Source organism: Lycium ferocissimum, chromosome 3, assembly GCF_029784015.1.
Source record: "Lycium ferocissimum isolate CSIRO_LF1 chromosome 3, AGI_CSIRO_Lferr_CH_V1, whole genome shotgun sequence".
In the NCBI taxonomy this organism is placed as follows: domain Eukaryota; kingdom Viridiplantae; phylum Streptophyta; class Magnoliopsida; order Solanales; family Solanaceae; genus Lycium; species Lycium ferocissimum.
The window spans coordinates 51,355,011-51,377,006 of record NC_081344.1 but is presented as its reverse complement, the minus strand read 5'-3'; positions in this window follow the sequence as shown (position 1 = coordinate 51,377,006).

The window sequence follows — 21,996 nt, the reverse complement described above, 5'->3', positions numbered from 1 at the left end:
TATGTTTGAGTAATTAAACTATTTGAATAATTTTTTCCCGGGTTTTTCAAGATGCTTTAAATATTTGTTATATGTTTGAATATTCAATATGATTTGGTTTGAGCCGGGGGGGAAAACCTGGCGGGCCGAGCCCCCAAAGTGGGGGGTGGCGAAGGGCCCGCCGGCGAACCCCCAAATTGGTTTGGCGAACCCCACTTGGTATGGCAAACCCCCTGTTAATGTCGCACTTCTGGTTCAAATGGTTTATGTGCATGGTTCTCACTACTCTGCTCGTGCGTGCCGTAGCCACTCTTTCGAGGCTGCGTCCGGGCCGGGGAATGTGTATTCGCGCACGTTCACCGTGCATTGTTCCTCGCGTCCTCCATGGAGGGCCACGGGCACGTATATTTACCGCGTCCCTTGCTAGCGCGGGGCGGGCACGTTATATGATATGATGATACTGGGAGGTAGCTTCGGGATAGCATATGATGATTCCTTTTTACCGCGTCCCTCCATGGGGGGGCGGGGCACGTTGCATGTTCATGCATATGATGGTTTATTTACCGCGTCCCTCGTTAGAGGGCGGGGCACGTTACATGTACACGTTATATTTGGATATTATGATTTTACTCACCGAGTCCCTCAATAGAGGGCCGGGACACGCTATATGTTTTTACGATGATTCTATAACATTGATATGCATGATATATGTTTTCAAAAGCAAGTCCTATGATTGTCTGTACTCTTTATTTCGGCATGATCCCGCTTACTACATTTCATGATTTACATATTCCGTACTGACCCTCTTTCTTCGGGGGCTGCGTTTCATGCCACGCAGGTGTCACGACCCAACCCCGTAGGCCGTGACTAGTGCCCGGTCTGGGCACCCGAACGCATTTATCAAACGCTATCTCAAAATTATATCAAACATATCCGAGTACCCAATGAGAGCCGGCAAGGCTATGTTCTAAATTTGGATAATTTCCGTGTATGATTTCGGAGAGTTTCCTTTATTTTACGGACTATCCGGAATAACCACATGCAAGATCCCCGCAAAGGCCACACACAGTAATAACAACACAACATATATACATATGCGGACCGGCGCGGCTGCGAATGGAATCGCCCAAACACAACATATACACACGCGTCTCGGTATTTAATGACCCTAACCCAAAAACATGTCCACGTACCTCTAAAATGTATTGTGACGTAATCATATGACGGGCCCGGCTGTACCCCGAACGAATATACATAAATGTCACGAAAGAGCGTACTAAAATCGGGGCTCCGGACAAGGGACCTGCTTGAAGACAAACACTCGATAGAGACCCTAAGGCGGCGGCTCACCCAAACGTGTACAGTACCGCGCATGAAAACGCAGCCCTCGAAGAAAGGGGGTCGGTTTAAATATGTACTGAGTATGTAAAGCATAACATACAATAAACAGAGTCATAACTGAACTGGGGTTTACAACACAAATATAGTGTCAACACAAATCAGAAGACAGAGGATCAGAAGACTTGCCTTAAATCGTGTGTCGTATATGTTCGTGTCATATCATAATATCATCATATATAAGTACCGTACCCGGCCCTCTAATGAGGGTCTCGGTGAGTGAATTCATATAGCCGTCATACATAGTCATCACATAATCACATGTATACGTTTACACCGTACCCGGCCCTGCATGAGGGTCTCGGTCGTACCCGGCCCTTTCGGGACTCGGTCGTACCCGGTCCTTTCGGGACTCGGTGAATAATCATAACACCATATATCATGCTCATGTAACTATATGCATACAACAAATAAGTAACCAGGCTAATTTCCAGAATTCGAGGACCAAATGTGTTTACCGATATCCAAAAGTGCATAAGCGGGTTTCAGATTGATCGGGATTAGTAAGTGAAAGTTTTGAGTTTCTGCGGTCGTTTACGAGTCAAAATATGCCATACAACTATCTTTTAATAATTAAGATAATAGCCAAGAGCTTTCTTTAAGTTTCGCTTTAAGTACGTCAAACAACAGTTATAAAAATCTCGGAATATGTGGGCCCACCTCTATCAAGCGTACCCAAATTGTGATCGTTAGGCACAGATGTCATGTGAGAAGGATCCAAGGTCATCTAATTTCAGTTGGACAAGTATTAGATGTTTAAATGATCTTTTGAACAAAACATGAATTTCTTAATTCAATTCTATTGAATGGAAAAGACCAAATTCAAGCTCGGATTCCTAGGAGTAGAGTCGTCCCCGAGGCTCATATCCAATCCTATTATACCTAGGACATGCCAAGAGAACAAAAGGTGAAGCTTACATACCTTATTTCGCCTCTCGCTCGTCCAAACTCGAGTCCCGTTTTCTCTCCACAAATGGTTACATTGACCAATTACTATTCATGAGACTTAAAAATTCTATTCTTAACCAATACTTATCTATAAAAATTTAGGCAGCATTTCCCCGACACATAGGCATCCCTAGGATTCAACTCGGCCAAAACAATCAACAACAACCCAACAACAACATCAACAACAACAACAATCACTATAAAACGCAATATAACATAACTCGTCATCTTTCCAACATAATGTCATCACCTTCATTCCAACTTCGTATTTTCAATTCAACATTGACATTCTCGTATTCATTACTAATTAAGATCATTACAACACAATTGAAGTATTTCAGTATCGTTTCCTAGGATATTCATAAGATATACCAAATATACCAACTTTCCGCCAACACCATATTTCATCCGAAGTCAATCTTTAGCATATTTATTCATAAATATGTTTCCATCTTCCAAGTTCATCAACGATCATCATAATTTGTACCTTAGCAACTTAGTTTCCGTAATGACATAAAATCATACTAAATCGACATAAAACCTTCTCATTCTATTTCAATGCGAACTTACATCATTTTACCTCCATTTACATTGCAAGGATCACAACAACACAACTAACATATTAAACAACATTAATCCATTTCCATTCCAACTTCATGTACCACACTACCATACCATATATTTCCAACTTCAACCAAATTCTTTCAACCTTCATTTCCAATATAATTTCCATCATAACCACAACTAGAATACAACATAAAATTCAACACACTATAGGTATACACGTATACACACACACACGGCCAAATGCATATATGTCCATCCACTTTGTAAACTTCTATATTCCCATAGTTTCTACTCATTTTCACATACTACAACACAACCAAACCTTCATAACATAATAAAAGGGATAAGTTCTTACCTTTTTCTCCAATCTTCTTCACTTGAGTAAGTTGTCCATTTGAAGAGACAAGTCCTCTTTCTTCCAAACCAACTACACTAAGTTGTAAAGGACACTTAATTTAGTAGGAAAACCACAAGTCAATAATTTTTGGATCAAAATTTTGAGGGGTAGAATTTTGGAGCTTATGGCCGAATGGCCTCTAGTTCGTGCTCCTTCTTGTTCTTTTGTTTCTCTTTCTTTGTTTTTATTGAACATTCTAATAGATAATGACTACTATATTTTACATGGAGAATATTCATTAAATTGGTGGACTTGGGTGTGATGGCCAGCCACCCCTTCCACAATTGGGGCCCAAATTCTTATTATTTAATTGAGCCCAATGACTTAAAATCTTGTTCTATAGTTCCCGAACCTAATTCTAAAATTCCAACTTTTCCTTGGCCTTCTTCAACACCTCTACATCAATATTTTCCATGACTATCACATATGCAAATTAAGGTCAGCATGTGACCTTCATTTCTTACAGTCAAAATTATTTCTAATTTTCCAATTGTGCGAAAACACGGGATATAACATCCTCCCCCCCTTTAGAACATTCGTCCTCGAATGTTCAACTAGTCTTATAAAGTCGAATAAATATGTCGGGGGTTTCCTTTATTGCCATAGTATGCAATCTCATTTGCCGATGGTATTTCTCTCTCACTTCCTCTTTAGCTTCTCGAATCGCAACACTTTAAAAAGGCCACGTCTTTCGTGCGCGACACCCTTGCCTTATAACAGTGTAGCCAGGTCCAAGACATACCTCCAATCTGACTCCTCCTCCTTGGCGAATCTTGTACATCTCGGCAAGGGACATTACTTATAGCTCGAGTATCCATACCCAACATTTTGTAGTATCGATTGTCTCTATTCAACAGTTGTATTCCTCGTACTCACTTCCCCCCCTTTTTGGGGTGTACTATCACTACTGATTATACCTTTGCCCTATATCCATATTTTCTAATCTCGGTCAAGCAACACTTTTGTTCCGATATTTTAATTCCCGTGTTACCCTTTTCATTTCTTTTTCGTGTCCGTGTATTATTGTATTAACACTTCCTAAGCTTAACTTGTCGTAAAAACAATATCGACTTGCTTGAAACATTCGTGCAGTTATTTTTCTTTTTCAATTGAACTTGTTGTTAAATCCGATTAATTCTTCCCGTATTATCACCGTTAATCGCGGAACACGTTCACCCGCTAACATGGTCATGTACGAGTAGCACACGCTTTCGGTACATATATATTGCTAACATCTCACTCACAAAGATCCTTCGACACTACTCGCATTCACTCAATTCTAGAACCAGACGCCCTCTTCCTTCTCTCACCGTCCGGGTCGCTCCCGCCCACGCCGACCTCTTGGAAATTCTCGTCTACTCGCATATTCTAAGTCCCTTTAGACTACCCTAGCTTCCCATTTGCTCTTTTGGGTAAAGTTGTGAGACTTTCGTAAACTCGTGGGGTCACCCATCCCGGAATTTCCCCGCTCTATAGACGCTTAACTTCAGACCTTCAATGAAATACAAGGCTACAGCGCCGGTGTAGTCGCGTTCTGTTCACCGCATGACCTTCGTCACGTAACTTGAGTAAAGCAAAGTCTTGACGAGTTTCCGAACGCCCTCATGACACAATTACCATTTTGCCCTTCACTCGATTCTCCTATTCACCGTCACCCATGGTAAAACCATTCTTCGTCTTAGTCTCTAGGTTCCCAATAGCGACGGACACACCCAACCGCCGTTATTTACATACATACTTGTCGGTTTCAAATTCTACCCATCGCGTTTAATAACATTCACACAGTAAGTGCACACACATAAAAAATATTATAATAAAGGCTCACATACCCGTATCCACGTACGACCGCCCTCCGGTCCCGCCGACTAGTCGAGACATATGGCGGTTCGGCGGACCGGAACCGGAGGCCCTCGGCGACGACCTCTGCAACATGCCCGCCGATGCGGGATATCCGCCCCCTCGGCGCCCGTACGGCATTCCGCATATGGCCTCGGGCGGCCACAAAAATAACAAGCACGGTGGCAAACGACACTGCCAAAAAAACGAGGGCCACTATTAACGAGAGCGAGAACAGGGGCAAAGGTGGCCTCGATCGACCCGAACCCACGTCCCCCAACCCCTGGCTCCCCCCCGTTTCCGAATACCCGTCCCCCCTTCCGGGCCGGGGCTCGGGGGGCGAGAAGAGACCGTGGGGGGGCGCCGCCGCCCCCCCGAAAACCCCGGCCAGCCCCTGGGGGCCCCCCCCCCCCGCCGGGACATCCCCCTGCTTGCCCTTCGCCCGGGCATAAGCCCGGCCCCGGCGATACCCCCCCGGCCCCCGCCTCGCCCCCAAAAACTATCCTCCCATCCCCCGGCTCGTCCGCCAACCACGGGGGGCACTGCCGAAATTAAACTCGAGGCTATTTCCGAACGCCCCCGGTTTTCCTTTGGTGTGAAATTGGCCCCGGGGCTCGTCTCCGGCGGCGTGGCCGAAAGCCTTACAAACTGCCCTCCCGGAGGTCGCCCCCCCCTCGATCTCCCAGACTCGCCCAAAGCGCCTCTCCCCCCCGGGGAACGCAAACTGGGCATCGTCTGGGAGGCGAACCCCGCACGTCCCCGCATGCCGTACGATGACGAACTCACGGGGGGTCTCGCCGGGCTTTGACTTTGAAAAACTACGGCGGATTACAAGTCGAGAAATAGCGGGCTCTGCGGCGTCACGTTCCTCGTCTACATAATCACCCCCAAACCGTAAACTCCGTGCCCCGCTCGCTTCGCCACAATCCTTCGAGTCAACGACCGGGCGCGTCCGCCACGGCCCTACCTTCCGCCCCTACACGGGGAGAGCCGGAGCCTCGGGCGGGGGTGCGGGGCGCGTCTCGTCCTGTCTGCCGGCCTGCTCCGTGCCCCTTCGATGGTGACGGGGTGGCGAGATCGACCGGCCGTGGCACACCCTCCGGTTTTGGCCGGGTACGGGCCCTAGTAACTCTCTGAGCCCGATCGTCTCTCCTCGGCCGTGAGACTTGCCCTCTGGCAGCCGTCGCCTTTCTTCGGAGGCATCGGCCGAAAACATAACCGCATCGTTAGAAAGGAAGTCATCCTAATAACACCGCTCTATCGCACGATCTAAGATCGAAGAGAGGCGGTGATCTCAATGTCCGTAGCCTCTTGTTTATAGATGTGGTGCACAACACACCGATAAACAAAGACCTACTAGACACGTGTCAATCAGGACATTCCGAGACGAACCGCTGCGATACCCTTTTGTCACGACCCAACCCCGTAGGCCGGTGACTAGGGTGCCGGTCCGGGCACCGAACGCATTTATCAAACGCTATCTCAAAATTATATCAAACATATTCGAGTACTCAACAGAGCTTGCGAGTGCTATGTTCTAAATTTGGATAATTTTTGAAGGATTTCGACGAGTTTCCTTTATTTTACGGATTATCCGAATAACCACAACGCGCGACGTGTAAGATCCCCACAAAGGCCACACAGGGGCCAACAACACAACATATATACATATGCGGACCGGCCGCCGCGCGCGTGGAATCGCCAAACACAACATATACACACGCGTCTGTCTAATGACCCTAACCCACAAACATGTGTCCCGACACCCAAACACGGACGAATCATATGACGGGACGTGGCCCCGCCGTACCCGAACGAATATACATAAATGTCACGAAAAGATCGTACCAAAATCGGGGCTCGACAAGGACCTCTTCAAGACAAATGAATAGAGACCCTAAGCTTCGCGGCTCACCCAAACGTGTGCACAAACACTACCGCGCGGCATGAAACGCGGCCCCCGAAGAAAGGGTCGTGCGAAATATGTACCGAGTATGTAAAGCATAACATACAATAAACAGAGTCATAAGCGGGGTTTACAACACAAATATAAAGCCAACACAAATCGGAAGACAAGAGGATCGTAAGACTTGCCTTAAATCGTGTGTATGTATATGTTCGTGTCATATCATAATATCATCATATATAAGTACCGTACCCGGCCCTCTAATGAGGGTCTCGGTGAGTGAATTCATATAGCCGTCATACATAGTCATCACATAATCACATGTATACGTTTACACCGTACCGCCCGCACGGTGTCTCGGTGCCGGCCGCACCACCTTTCTAGATCTCCGGTCGTATTCCGGCTCTTTCGGGACTCGGTGAATAATCATAACACCATATATCATGCTCATGTAACTATATGCATACAACAAATAAGTAACCGGGCTAATTTCCATTCGAGGACCAATGTGTTTACCGATATCCAAAAGTGCATAAGCGGGTTTTAGTTGATCGGGATTAGTAAGTGAAAGTTTTGAGTTTCTGCGGTCGTTCTGAAGTCAAAATATGCCATACAACTATCTTTTAATAATTAAGATAATAGCCAAGAGCTTTCTTTAAGTTTCGCTTAAGTACGTAAACAAAGGCGTTATAAGGAAATCTCGGAATATGTGGGCCCACCTCAAGTTGAGGCGGCGTACCCAAATTGTGATCGTTAGGCCTGATGGGGTCATGTAAGAAGGATCCAAGGTCATCTAATTTCAGTTGGACAAGTATTAGATGTTTAAATGATCTTTTGAACAAAACATGAATTTCTTAATTCAATTCTATTGAATGGAAAAGGGCCAAATTCAAGCTCGGATTCCTAGGAGTAGTCGTCCCGAGGTCATATCAATCCTATTATACCTAGGACATGCCAAGAGAACAAAAGGTGAAGCTTTACATACCTTATTCGCCTCTCTCGCTCGTCCAAAACTCGAGTCCCGTTTTCTCCAAAATCTACAAATGGTTACATTGACCAATTACTATTCATGAGACTTAAAATTCTATTCTTAACCAATACTTATCTATAAAAATTTGGGCAGCATTTCCCCTGTACACATAGCATTCCCGAGATTCAACTCGGCTCAAAACAATCAACAACAACCCAACAACAACATCAACAACAACAACAATCACTATAAAACGCAATATAACATAACTCGTCATCTTTCCAACATAATGTCATCACCTTCATTCCAACTTCGTATTTTCAATTCAACATTGACATTCTCGTATTCATTACTAATTAAGATCATTACAACACAATTCGGAAGTATTTCATATCGTTTCCCTAGGATATTCATAAGATATACCAAATATACCAACTTTCCGCCAACACCATATTTCATCCGGTTTAATCTTTAGCATATTTATTCATAACATGTTTCATCTTCCAAGTTCATCAACGATCATCATAATTTGTACCTTAGCAACTTAGTTTCCGTAATGACATAAATCATACTAAATCGACATAAGCTTCTACATTTTATTTCAATGCAAACTTACCTCATTTTACCTCCATTTACATTGCAAGGATCACAACAACACAACTAACATATTAAACAACATTAATCCATTTCCATTCCAACTTCAATGTACCACACGGCCATACCATATTTTTTCCAACTTCAACCAAATTCTTTCAACCTTCATTTCCAATATAATTTCCATCATAACCACAACTAAAATACAACATAAAATTCAACACACTATAGGTATACACGTATACACACACACGGCCAAATGCATATATACACATCCACTTTGTAAACTTCTATATTCCCATAGTTTCTACTCATTTTCACATACTACAACACAACCAAACCTTCATAACATAATAAAAGGGATAAAGTTCTTACCTTTTTCCCAATCTTCTTCACTTAACCAAGTTGTCCATTTGAAGAGACAAGTCCTCTTTCTTCCAAACCAACTACACTAAGTTGTAAAGGACACTTAATTTAGTAGGAAAACCACAAGTCAATAATTTTTGGATCAAAATTTTGAGGGGTAGAATTTTTTTCTTATGGCCGAATGGCCTCTAGTTCGTGCTCCTCTTGTTCTTGTTTCTCTCTTTCTTTGTTTTTCTTGAACATTCTAATAGATAATGACTACTTATATTTTTGCACATGGAGAATATTCATTAAATTGGTGGACTTGGGCCAAGTGATGGCCGGCCACCCTTCCACAATTGGGCCCAAATTTTATTATTTAATTGAGCCCAATGACTTAAAATTCTTGTTCTATAGTTCCAACCTAATTCCTAAAATTCCAACTTTTCCCTTGGCCTTCTTCAACACCTCTACATCAATATTTTCCATGACTATCACACATATGCAAATTAAGGTCAACATGTGACCTCATTTCTTACAAGTCAAAATTATTTCTAATTTTCCAATTGTGCGAAAACACGGGATATAACAGCAGGTACACACACACACGAGCTGAAGATTTTAGTAGAAGATGTTCCAGTGGGATTGGCGAGCTCCATTTTCTCCAACACACATATAACCGAGTCGATTATCATGCTATGGTTTCATGTTCGGGGTTAGAGACTTTGCATACGTTGTCGTGGGTATAAGATGTCGGTTATGTAAGCGGCTATGTAAGCCGATGTATTATTACGCATTTTATTATAAGTTTTGTATGTTATAGATTTTACTTGATTTGGAAGAGATGAAAAGTATGTTTGCTCTCCGAAAAAGTTTCATTATGTATTTATGTTATGGCTAAGGGCCTAGTATGGTTACGAGTGTTACTAAAGTTAGTGGGTCCGCTCGGCCCTAGGTAAGGGTCGGGTGCCCATCACACCCTATCGGATTAAGGGTGTGACACCAAATTTACCCTTAACACTCCATACTAATGAAAAGATGAATATGCGACTTGTGCATTGAAACAAAAATCAACAAAACCGAAAATTTAAAGTCTTGTCCATAACTTGTCGCAACCAACTTAGAATATTCCAACGTACAAAGTACGGGGTATAACATTCTTTCCCCCTTTAGAATATTCGTCCTCGAATGTTCAACTAATTGTATAGGGTCTTAAGAATCTCGATTTAAACTTTTCCTTCTTGTAATTCCCTTTACTCGACAACATTCTAGGTACATTATCTCGTGTCGTCTCTTAATCTTTAACTCAACCCTTCCTTATTCGTTCCATAGCTTGTTTTTCCGTTTCACACTTGCCTTTGTATTCTAGCTACATAGATCACATCATAACCTTGGCCACTTTCACACTAGGCTTCACTTATTTTCATAACAATCCCCATTCTATTCACATTGTATCTTATTCGTAACCAATCCCATAATATAACACTTCTTAACTCTTTCCCCTTTAATCCACTTTATCCTTAGTATCTCGCAAGCTGTCTTATCAATATATCCATATCCATCACAATTCTTCTCCCTCTTACTCTTGTCTTAATCATACTATTACTTCTTTCCCGAGGTCAGCCATACTCGCAACTTACTCAAATCTTACCATTACGGTGAACACGACCTTTCAAGTCGGATTACAAATCCACATCTCATTTTCTCTTTATTTCTGGGAAAATTTCGGCAGAGTTTCCTCTATATTTCTTACTATCTCAAAACCTGTACACAGGGAATACCAACAATGCCTCGCAGGGCCAAAATACATATATACATATCAATATATATATATATATATATATATATATATATATATATATATATATATATATATATATATATATATCGTATCATATCACACACGGGCTCCCAATATCATCAACAATACACAAATGATAAACATACCTCGTATGCCCAATTCAAACGGCACCTGTTACACTTTCTTGTTTACTTTCCACCTTTAATCTTCAACTTGTATTTCAATCGCAACTTCAATATCTTTCCCAACATATATCTTTCATGCCTTTGCTTATCTAAGCGTGTTTAGTAACTTCCAACATCATCAATCCCATTCTTCTATCGCTGCCATTATTCTGCTGAAATCAAAGATTAGTGCAAGAAATGTCATTTCCTATGACTTGGCTCTATGGCACGATCTCGTATGTGAAAGAAGAGTAACCACCCTAGATGCCCCGTAGCCTCCCGTTTATAAGTGTGGCGCGCTACACACCATAAACAAGACTCTACTAGACACGACTTTTGGACAACCCCTAGGACGAACTGCTCTGATACCAATTTGTCACACCCTTAATCCGATAGGGTGTGATGGGCACCCGACCCTTACCTAGGGCCGAGCGAACCCGCAGACTTTCGTAATACACATAATCATACTGGGCCCGCAAACGTGTCAAAATGCAGAAGGAAAATTTTCAAAAACATCATACTTTTCGTCTTTTTCAAATCAAATAAAATCTGTAGTCATAGCGAATCTGTAACATAATGCGTATTGATATATCGGCTTACATAGCCGATTACAAAACAAATCTGCAGCTTAATGCATAATAATGCATCGACTTACGCAGCCGCTTACAAAACTGACGTATCACACACACGGCACTGTCTGCAAAGTCTCTAACATAACTCCAGATACCATACAAAAGCATTCTGACATCGGCAGCACTCCGGAGGAAATGGAGCTCGCCCATCTAGCCGGAACATCTTCTGCTAACATCACCTACTCATCTGTGGGTACCTGCGTGGCATGAAACGCAGCCCCCGAAGAAAAGGGGGTCAGTACGGAATATGTACTGAGTATGCAAAGCCGAAAGTACGTAAAATGAAATCATAACCGAAGTCGAGTACGAAGTGAGCATAATAACCCGAATACCAAAGTACTTACATCTGACATACAAATCATACACAAGGGGTTCAGAAGACAAATAGGATAATCAGAATGTCAAAATGCTTCTCTTTCTTTTTGAAAAAAACATTTCTGTCTCGTATATACGGAAAATCAAACATATCATATGAGCTGACATTAACCGAATGCCGAGGAACGTACGGCCCGATCCATAAATAGTATAATAATACCGAGGAACGTACGGCCCGATCCATATATAACATAATAATCATATATCACATCATATCGTCGTATATCATATCATATCAGCTTATCATATAATCAAATCATCGCATACCATATCACATAACACATACGGTCAACAATGGGACTCGGCGGACAGAACATGGTCGCCCCTCCTGTCTCGTGCTCGATAACACATCATACTCCAGAAGATTTCATGTCTCCGAAACCCGACATACCGCGGTCAAAAGTCCAATGGGGTCGAATATCACATATACACATGCGTCAAATGTCCAAATTAATATCACATATCACATACCGCGGTCAAAAGTCCAAATGTCAATATCGCATATCACATCATACTTCGAATCACATCATACTTCGATTGCGCACGATAATACACCGGCCCGGATCCAAGAAAGATGTAATAACAGTACACACATACCGGCGGAATCGTAAGTAGCTATATGCATACAAATCATTACAACTCAATAGAGTAACCAAAGCGAACTATTATTTCAAAACCAAGACAATAGTCAAATCAAATTTTCTCCGAATATTGCTCGGGAACATATCAAACCGAACTTCAAAACCATGGTCACGTATCAAAATCATATGCATAAAATCATCATTTCAAAGACTCAATAGATAAATATATAATCATACTCGGGGGTCGGAAAATAGTCATATTGAATTCTTTCAAAAGCCATTAGAATTATACAAGAAGATCGCGGGACCCACGGACGAGCGTCTCCCAATCCGGGCCCGCCTACGAAAATCATAGTTATCATATGTTATCAAATCATTATTACAAACTCAAAAGATAAGTAAACTGATCGTACTTGAAATCGGAATAATAGTCATATCATATCCTTTCAAAAATCGTCAAAAGTACATAAGAAAAGTCGCGGGGCCCACGGAGGGGTGTCGACTCAAGTCGGGCCCGCCCATGAAAATCATAGTCATTATACGTCATAGGATCATTTACGAGCATATCAAAGCCATCCGGTTCTTTTTCGTGAAAGTTACGGACGTTCGTAGTTTCGAATCATTTGGGAACGAAACTCTTTTGAAAACAAAACTTTATGCAACTTTTGAAATTTAGTTATACAAAAGACATAAGATCCTTTCGAACAAACCGTATACATAGCATTTCAAATCCAATCATATCAAGGACATACGGATCATAGCTTGACCATATTAAGGATGCCAACATCACAAAGCAAATATGAATCATAAACATGTTCGGATTTTACGAATAGAATTTCCCCCGAAGCTCATAACATATCATAACTTACTTGCGTCTAGGACATGCCAAAAGAAAGGAAAGGTAAGCTTTACATACCTTAGCCGCTTCCTAAGCTAGTCTGAACTTACGTCTCGACTTCTCACGATCTACAACACGTCATTAGACACCAAACATTAGTCATAGGCACCTCGAAATCCCATTTTAAGCTCGCACTTTATTTACAGAAATTTGGGCAGCATTTCCCCCGTAAATTCAACACCCCGAGAATTCAACTCGGCCAAATATCCAACAACAATACCAACAACCACATCAACAATATCCATAAGCAATTCCAAACGCATTCTAACATTAATAACTCCTTTCTACATAATTCGACAACATTCATACATATTTAATTCAACTTCATACATTCAAACTAATATCAACTATTGCATATTCAAATACCAATCCAAAACCATTCAAACACGATTCAAGAACATTCCAAACAATCCGCACAACAATCAAATAAGCCAATCCAATACATGCTTCTCACCCGAAATCATTCCAATTCAACAAGAACATTACCAACACCTTTCTTTCTTCCACATTCATAAATTATGTCAACAATACATACGTTTACAACTTCATTTTCATAAATTCAAGAAACCATATCAAGATCACATTATCTTCCAATTCAGCCCACACAATTATAACCTTAACTTGGATCATTAAAACTTCATTTTACATCATAGAATTCACAACTACGACAACCAAAATACTACATCACATTAGTCCCACATGCCTACACCAAATCAGCCCATTTTCGGCCACAACAACAACATACAAATTCCATGGTTTTCATCCATTTCTACACATTACAATAACACCCAACCATGCTAAATACACTTAATTCATTATTCCTACACCTACTACAAACACACGGCCACACACCACACATACACGGCTTCACTCTAACATCCATATTTTCATAAATTTCATTCATTTCCACACTTCACAACATGCACAAACCATGCATAACATATAGAAATAAAGATTAAATCTCACCTTTTCTCTTCATCTTCTCTATCTCGGCTAGGGTGAACACTTCAAGAACAAACACTTTGCTTGCTTCAACAACAACTCCATGTTGTTTAGGACCTTCCAATGAATTGAAAACCTAGAAGAAATAATTTTTTTGAGATCAATTTCCATGGGCTTGAATTCACCACTATGGCCGAATATATTGCCCTTTTTTTCTTCATGCTTCTCCAACCTTCTTGAATTGAAAAAGATGACTAATATGTGCTAATCATCCATCCTCTATATATATATATATATAAAACCCCAACAAATATAAAGTGTACACATGTGCCACTCATAAATTTAACTAATCAAATTTGGCCAAATTTTGTGAGAGGGGCCCACACCACACACATGGCCACATATGGCCATTTTCATGAAATATAAGTTTCTAAAATTTCACTTCTAGCCCCAAATTCTCATAAAATGCTTAACTTTCCATAATTCACTTTTATCCCAAATTTTCCTTATTCTAAATTTACCCTTAACACTCCATACCAATTAAAAGATGAATATGCGACTTGTGCATTGAAACAAAAATCAACAAAACTGAAAATTTAAAGTCTTGTCCATAACTTGTTGCAACCAACTTAGAATATTCCAACGTACAAAGTACGGGGTATAACAATGGAACCTTCTTAACACTTATTTAACACTTCATTAACAATCCAAGGGATGTTATAACTCTTCTCCAAAACTTCATTAAGTCATCATCGATTCGATACTCCTAAATCTTGCCCGACACATGACATATACCTTACTTTCCTTAACAACTTTCGTGTCGTACTTCAAATGTCTTTGAGATCTTATTTAAATCATCAAATGCTATTCCTTACTTATCGAAACACCATATACTTAGTGCTCTTCATTCGCCTATTCACTGTGCATAAATGAAAAAAATTTTGAGGTGTAACATTCTTCCCCCCTTTTGGAACATTCGTTCTCGAATGTTAACTCATCGGGAATTCTACAAAAAAATTTGCCAGAGTTTCCCCTATAATATGGCACCACCATCCTGTCACAACAACCCATAACAACAATGCCTCGCAGGGCCACAACATAATAGCAATATAAATTGGCCACACACGACCCAAATGCATGAAAGGAAAACATACATACCTTATGATCTCGATGTCTCGTCTTGACCCTCTTTCGGGGGCTGAAATAAGTGCGGATAATCTCATAAGGTCCAATGTATCGAGGACTCAGTTTTCCCTTTCTTGCCATAGCTCATCACACCTTTCGTTTGAATTTCTACATCTCGTCGATCCTTTTTCTTGCTCAATAATAACATTAAGTCTTACATGGTTTGTAAATCTATCCCACTTGGTTTCATTGGCGAAGTATAAATACTGGCAAGTCACATAATCGTTCTTGAGTGATTCGTGTGCATACACACCTATACATATACATGTATCCATATCCGTATACATATTCGTACTCGTAGTCGTATTTCCATTCAAACTCGCATTCATTTACATATATTTTTTTATAGCATTTCCATACCCGTAACACATTCGTACTCGTATTTGCATCATATACATATCACATATAGTACACATACTTAGCATATTCGTACTCATATTGATTTCATATACATAGCATTTACATAGCATACCCGACCACGAAGGGTCGGTGTTTCACATACCTGGCCCTACCAAGGCTCAAGGTTATCCGTACCCAACTGCAGTGGTGCATGCGCAGTATCATATATATATATATATACTATATTCTACCCGGCCATACAAGCTCGGGGTTTTATAATGGCCATACATAGGCACATATACATATAAGATCATAGGCATCTTTAACGTCATTACTATCGTCGTTCATTACATCTATCTGTCACATCTTAGGGTCTATCGTTCAATTTCTATACTTGTGTTCTCTTCATTCGCTTCCCCCCTTAAAGGGTTTTGCCTCACCATTTTTAAATCCATTGCCTCGCCTTCAAATCTTTAATTCTGATATCCCTTACTATACTACATCTTATTCATGCCATTTCCCATGATTTATAGCTATGATAATTCATGTGTGAGGGCTTAACATACTCGTGTCTTACCTCTCTTCTTTATCTTATACACGTGTATCTCCTTATAGTCATAGACTCATCGTCATCACTATCTTGGAAGTTCTACTCTTCATACCTTACTCCCTTAAAACTTGAGAACCATAATACTACATATCGTACTTTACCTATTTTCGTTGCTACATCGCATAAAACCTCTCAATTCATACCTGCTTAATAATACATAATCAAAGGTGTAGATATACCTGTGACGGCATCGAGGAGTGACTCTAGATTCCGTCGCTCAGCCAATGCATACGTACGATGCTGAGGACCACTTGAATTAAGCGCTCTCCCCGCCCCTACCCCCGTCCCGGTGTCCGGGAGTCTTGTCTCGAGGGCGCATGGATGACAAAGAACCGGCCGCGGATCCCGTGGGCCGAACGCACGCTCGCCGCCTCGAAATGGGCACTCTCTCATAATATGACCTGACTGGCCATAAACATAGCAAACATCCGAACCCAATCGGTACGGTCCCCAATGTAGCTTACCGCACTGGGTACACTATGGTATGGATGATCTCATCTGGCCTGAATCACTCCTATACCGAGAGCCTGACTCTCTGAAACTCTGATTCGGTCCGGAATAAATAGAGCAATCGAACCTCTGGCCTACAACTCGTAGAGGTACACTAGCCGCCGACTGGTCTGAGTGTCTAGAATATGACTGCCTCGCTCCTCCTCTATAGTCACTATCGACACCCATGGATCTGGCCCTCTTACTTTGCCCCTTATCAATATCGCGTTCGCCCTTTGCGGATGTTGTTGCTCTTCTAAATTCTGGGCATAGGCTTGAATGTGAGAAATATCTATCCCGTCTTGCAATGAAGCCGTTAAACATTCTTGATATAAATGTGGCCCTAAGCCACTCACAAACCTGTACACCCTATCCCCCATGTCAGCCACCATGGTTGGGGCATATCTAGCCAACGAATTAAACTGAAGGATATACTACCGGGCACTCATATTGCCTTGTTTCAAATTCAAGAACCTATCCGCTCTAGCTCGGCGGACCTCGGGGCGGCAAATAGTGATGGATGAAGGCATCTACAAATTCTTGCCAAACCTAGGAGGCACATTCTCTTTCCTTGATGATATCCAATTGTTATACCATAGGACCGCCACGTCCCGGAGTCTATAAGATGCTAACTCCACAGATTCGATTTCAGAGGCATGAATAATACTCAATGTTCTCAGCATTTCATCAATAAAAGTTTGAGGGTCTTCATCCGGCTTTGACCCGAAAAACTCCGGAGGATTCAAACTCATGAAATCACGGGCTCTAGTACTAACGGCCCTGTCACTCATACCCGAACATTGTCGCTGTGCCTGGGCGGCAACTAACTGTGTCAATAACTTGATGGCTTCGGTCACTTGTTGACCCGAAGTAGCCGGTGGAGGAACTGGAGGCATAGGAGCTGGTGCTGAAGCCCCTTCTTGCTCTTCCGTAACGGGCGGAGTAGTGGAGGCATTAGATGGAGCCTCATTGTGTGATTCGCCCTCATCTACATTTATTGGCGGCTCTCTTTCTGCCCGCCTTTTTGTCGTGGTCTTGCCCTGTTATAGCCCGTATTTTGTACGTTTGGAAATTCCAAAGTCGTTATGGAAAGTTAAGGGCGAGACCATTTTCAAAAATTATTTTAATGGACGAGTTGCTATAAATATTATTTATGACTATTAAAAGTATGGAAATATTGTGAAAGGTTAAGGGCAAAGAGAGAAATTCGCAAAATGGGCCATGGAAATAATGTGAAAGGCTAGGGGTAAAATGATAATATTAAGAAAAGTCGAGGGGCAAAATGGAAATTTCACAAAAGGAGTTCTTGAAGGTTCCAAGAAGGCCATATTGGCCATGTGACAAAAAGAAGAGGAAGGGAAAACTAAATAAATAAATAAGATGACAAATAAGTCATCTTTGGTGGAATTTCAAGAAAATTCTAGAAAAATAAAGAAAGGGGCTATGTGCTAAAATTTTTCTTAATTGAGGGACTAAAACATAAATATGGAAAATGGTGGAAGGCATGTATATATATATATAAGAGTCATCTTTTTAATTCAAGGAAGTGGGGAGAAAGAAAGAAAAAGAAAGAAGATGAAGAACAAAAAAAACAAGCATATTCGGCCAAGGTAGGGGGGATTTTCCCCCATGAAATCTTGCCCCAAAAATTATTTTCTTGTTGTATTTCTACTAAATCAAGGGTCCTCTTCAACATGGTACAATTGTTGGATCGAGAAATTCATTCTTTGTTACAAAATTATAACCCTAGCCAAGTGAGAAGTTGAAGGAAAAAGTAAGATTTAATCTCTTTTTATATATTATGAAGGGTTTATTTATGTTCTAGTATGTAGAAATGGTTAGAATTCATGAGAATATGGAAGTTGCGTGGTGTTTATATGTGTGTATGAAGCCGTGTGTGTGTAATGTTGTGTAGACAAAATAAGTTGAATTGTATGTAGTATTTTAGTTGTGGATATTGTGGATTTTATATTGAAGTGAAGGTTGAATGAATTGGGTTGAAATTGGAAATATGGAATATGGCCGTATGGTTGTTGCATGATGTAGAAGACAATGAATTAATTATTCTTAGTATTGGTTGTTGTCGTAATATATAGAAATGGATGAAAAATTCATGAAAACTTGTTGGTAGTTGTTGTGGCCGAAAATGATGGAAGGTTGACAAGTTATGGCGAATTAATTCTAGTTAATATTTTAGTTGTTGTGTTGCGGAATCCATGATGAAAAATGAAGGTTTGATGGCTTAAAATGAAGTTGTAGTCGTTACCGGAATATTAGAATAGTTAATGTGATATTGGCTTGAATTCTTACATTGCATGGAAAATGTTGTTAATGTAAATTGATATTATTGGATATTCTAGTTGTCGTCGTTATGAATTATGTGATGAAGGGGGAAGGTTGTTGTTGAAGTTAGTATACATGAATGATGATGAAATGTATAGTTGTTGTGAATTGGAAGGTTTCGGGTAAAGTAATATGTTAATTGAGTTGTTAGAAGATTATGTGAATTGCATTGAATTGAATTGAATTGAAGTAAATTGAATTGAATTGAATATAGAAGTGTTGCTAGGATAACTGCTAGTAATGTTGTTGGATTGGCCGAGTTGAATCCTCGGGTTTGTTGATGTTGGTTTGGGCCGAGCCATACTCTCGGGACGGTGTATTTTCAGGGGAGATCTTTGCGAAATTTCGGCGAATATAAGTGAATTTATTTGAAAAGTTGAGACAAGTGAATAACAATGGATTAAATGATTATGTGAATTCTTTTGTATGTAGATTGACAAGTTTGGACAAATAAGCATAACTAGTTGGTCGCGGCACAGGTATGTAAGGCTTACCCTTTATTCCTTTTGGGCATGCCTTAGAGCCAAGTAAGTTATGATATGTATTTTGAGGAAACTCTACTCTATAATTCCGAGTTTGGTATGATTCGTCCGCTCTCTACGATATCGTATCTAATAATCCGGATATGAGTATTCTGATTTGAGCACTCTGATATAAGTACTCCGATACGAGTAATCTGATATGAGCATTCCTAATTTTGATATAAGTATTCTGACAAAAGTGTTCCGATATAAGTACTCTGATATAAATATTTTGACATAAGCGTTTTGACATAAGTATTTTGATACAAGTATTTTGACTTAAGTATTTGATATAAGTACTCAGACGTAAGTATTCTGCCATAAGTATTCTGATAAAAATATTCTGTTATGAATAATCTATTACGATTGTCCTGATAGTACGTCCGATTATGCCATCGAGTCTTGGTCTGTGTGCATTTAGTTTCTCACTACTCTGCTCGTGCATATATTATGACTTCGTTCGCGGTACCGGGCCGGTTCTCACAGATCGTGCGCATTATGACATATTCGGCGCGTATGATGTGTTACGGTTTCCGAGACCTCGCCATAGGGCCGGTTACCGTTTTTGGTGTTATGATGTGATATGGCATCTGATATATTCTGATGATTTGATGTGTGTGATATTATGATGTGTTCGGAGATGTACGGAGATTTGAAAACTTCTGGAGTATGATGTGTTGTGGCACCAGCGTCAGGGGTGACCACGTTCTGAGCCTTGACTTTTATTTGCATTACGCACATTTGCATTCCGCACAGGCTTGATCTGTCACTTCTGTATTTGTTCCTATTACTCTGTATATCATACATATGTTCTGTACATCTGGATCTGGTTATGATTTCGTCTGCTATACTTCTGTATATTCGATTCTGATCATGATTCTGTTTACTGTATTTCCCCGCCTTTCATACTCGCACATATTCCGCATCGACCCCTTTCTTCCGGGGGCTCGCGTTTCATGCCACGCGGTACACCCGTATGATCGAAGACTTTGCTAGGAGGAGTTTCGCGAGGTTGGCGAGCTCCACTTCCCTTCGAGTGTCGCCGAGTCGAGCATACCCGAGTTGTGATTTCGATTTGTGTTAGAGACTTTGCAAACGCAGTCGCGGGTCCGAGATCCGTGTCTTGCGCGGCCCGTTTGCTATAGTGGCACGAATGGCCTATCCGTTTGTACATGTATGTATGTTCAGGCGATGTACATTCCGCCTGCCTATGGATTTGATCTGTTATGTTTGTTATGTTTGATACGCATGGCCGCCTAAGACGATGTCTGTTATCAGTTCCTTTGAAAGGTATATGTATGAGATTGGAGTTCGAGGGTTCGCTCGGCTCCGTATGTGGGGCCGGGTGCCCATCACACCCTGATCAAGATTAGGGTGTGACAAAGTGGTATCAGAGCGAGGTCTGTCCGTGGGGTTGTTATATCCCGTGTTTTTGCACATTCGGGAAATTTGGGCATAATTGTGATTTGTAAGAATAAGGCCATGCTTTGATTTTATGTGGTGTGTATGCTGTTACTTGTGGAAGGTATTGACACGAGGACATTGGAGAAGGCTTAAGGGCAAAGATGGAATTTTAAAAATTTGTTTCGGGAATTTGCGAAAGATGATCCATAAGTAATTGGGCTCAAAAAAATAATAAATTGAGGCCCAAAATTTGCAAGGGTGGCCGGCCAACATACTTGGCCCAAGCCAAGCCCAAGTCACATGCTAAGCATGTGACAAATAAGTGGGAGAGCATGTATATATCCATGTTCATCCATAGAAACTTCAAGAAAAATTGAGAGAAAAAAAAAAAGAAGAGAAGGAGAGAAAGAAAGGCCATTCGGCCGAAGCAACAAGGAAAAAAAATAAATTCCAAGCCCTTTAGCTTCATCCAAAAATCTTGTTCTTCGTGAATTAGTAACAAGCTCAAGACGCTCTTCAACGTGATACAATTAGTTAAGCGAAAGAACTACGTTTGTGGCAAGTGGAACTTTGAAGAAAGAGGTAAGAATTCCATCCCTTTATGTCATGGAAGAAGTATATGTGCTATGGTGATTAAAAGTGCATGAAAATCATGAAATTATGGTGTGTGTGTGCATGGCCGTGTGGGTGTGTGCATATATGTGTGTGGCCGTGTGGTATAGACAAGGAAAGGAAAATGATTTGAAGTCCATATGGTTTGTTAGTTGTGTTG